This window comes from Mya arenaria, chromosome 17 (genome assembly GCF_026914265.1).
Source record: "Mya arenaria isolate MELC-2E11 chromosome 17, ASM2691426v1".
Taxonomy (NCBI): Eukaryota; Metazoa; Mollusca; class Bivalvia; order Myida; family Myidae; genus Mya; species Mya arenaria.
The window spans coordinates 18,457,648-18,460,338 of record NC_069138.1 but is presented as its reverse complement, the minus strand read 5'-3'; positions in this window follow the sequence as shown (position 1 = coordinate 18,460,338).

Here is a 2,691-nt window from a genome sequence, read left to right as displayed (position 1 = left end):
ATGCCCCCCCCCCCTGAGCGCCATGTTGTCAGGATTATATGGACAATTGAATGAAATATGCATGGACCGAAATGACAGCTGATTTGTCGCTAACATTGTATGCCGTTGAGGCAGTTTTAAGATTATGACCATTCAAAGTTTGAGGATAGAGTGTGTTATGACCATGACCTTTGACTCTATGACCTCAAAATCCATAGTAGTCATCAGCTGGTCACCAAAAATCTAAATGTTAAGTTTGAGGGCCATGGGTGCAAGCATTGACAAGTTATCACACAGACAAGCATTTTTCGTTCAAGGTCACTGTAACCTTGACCTTTGATCCAATGACCCCTTAAATCATAAGGGGTCATCTACAGGTCAGACACAACCCCAAGTCAAGTTTGAGGGCCATGGGTGCAGGCATTGTCCAATTATCATTTGAAACATTTTCGCATTCAAGGTCACTGTGAACCTGACCTTTGACCAAATGACTCCTAAAATCAATAAGGGTCATCTCCTGGTCAGGCCCAACTTACATGTCAAGTTTGATCATCATAGATTCAGGCATTGTTGAGATATCACTGGGAGAAGATTTGTTAACTTTTTTGCGTTAGAGGTTACTATGACCTTGACCTTGGCCTAATGACCCCCAAAGTCAAGAGGGGTCATCTACTGGTCAGGTCCAACCTTCATGTCAAGTTTGATGACTATAGGTCCAGGAATTGTCGAGTTTGCTTTCAAGGTCACTTTGACCTTGACCTCTGACCCCTTAAATCAATAGGGGTCATCTTCTGGCCAGGCCCAACTTCCAAGTCAAGTTTGAGGGCCATGGGCGCAGGCATTGTTGAGTTATCACTCGGGTAACCTTTTATCGTTCAAAGTCACTGTTACCTTGACTTTTGGCCCAATGACCCCTAAAATCTATAGGGGCCATCTACTGGTCAGGCCCAACCTCCAATTCAAGTTTGATGGCCGTGGGTGCAGGCATTGTTGAGTTATCACTCAGACAACCTTTTACCATTCAAGGTCACTGTGACCTTGACATTTGGCCCGATGACCCCCCAAAACAATAGGGGTCATCTACTGGACAGGCCCAACCGGCAAGTCAAGTTTGAGGGCCATAGGTGCAGGCATTGTTGAGTAATGACACGGACAACCTTTTACCATTCAAGGTCACTGTGACCTTGACCTTTGGCCCGATGACCCCCAAAAACAATAGGGGTCATCTACTGGTCAGGCCCAACCTCCAAGTCAATTATGAGGGCCATGGGTGCAGGCATTGTTGAGTTATCACTCGGAAAACCTTTTACCATTCAATGTCACTATGACCTTGATCTTTGACCCGATGAGCCCCAAAAACAATAGGGGTCAGCTACTGGTCAGGCCCATCCACCAAGTCAAGAATGAGGGCCAAGGGTGCAGGCATTGTCGAGTTATCACTCGGACATCCTTTTACCATTCAAGGTCACTTTGACCTTGACCTTTGGCCCGATGACCCCCAAAAACAATTGGGGTCATCTAATGATCAGACCCAAATTCCATATCAAGTTTGATGACCATAGGTCTAGGCATTGTTGAGTTATCACTCGGACAAGCTTTAAACTTATTTTACCATTAAAGGTCACTGTGACCTTGACCTTTGACCCGATGAGCCCTAAAATCAATAGGGGTCATCTACTGGTCAGGCCCAACCTTCATGTCAAGTTTGATGACCATACGTCTAAGAATTGTTGAGTTATCACTCGGACAAGCTTTGGTCTACCGACGGACCGACCGACCGACCGACCTACATACCGACATGCCTGTGCAAAGCAATATACCCCTCTTCTTCGAAGGGGGGCATAATAATGATGATGTTGATGATGATATGGTGGTGTTGGTGTTGGTGGTGCTGCTGCTGCTGGTGGTGGTGGTGCTGCTGCTGCTGATGATGATGAAAATGATAATAATAATAATAATAATAATAATAATAATAATAATAATAATAATAATAACAAGAGATGTTTGTCAAACATTATGCCCCCTGAGCGCCAAGTTGCCAGAAATATTTGGACAATTGAATGAAATATGCATGGACTGAAATGACAGCTGATTTGTCATTGGATGCATATGAGGCAGGTCATCTACTGGTCATACCTAATCTTCATGTCAAGTTTGATGACCATAGGTCCGGGAATTGTTGAGTTATCACTCGGACAAGCTTTGGTCTTCCAACAGACCGACCGACATGTGCAAAGCAATTATATAACCCCTCTGCTTCGAAGGGGGGCATAATTAAACTAGATGTTCACTGAAAACTGATACTTCAACTCATGCATTTAGTGACATATAAATTTCTACTGTCTACTATATAAGAAAATAAAATATGGACAATCAGAAAACCTTTTTTCAGCTTACAGTCACACTGACCTTGACCTTTGACCCACTGACCTCAAAATCAATAGGGTTCATCTGCTGGTCATGACCAATAAGCCTACCTAGTATGAGGTCCCTGGGTCAAAGCGTTCTCAAGTTATTGATCGGAAACCGTTTTTCATGTTAAGGTCACACTGACCTTGACCTTTGACCTCAAAATCAATAGGGTTCATCTGCTGGTCATGACCAATACACCTACCAAGTATGAGGTCCCTGGGTCAAAGCGTTCTCAAGTTATTGATCGGAAACCGTTTTTCATGTAAAGGTCACACTGACCTTGACCTTTGACCCACTGAC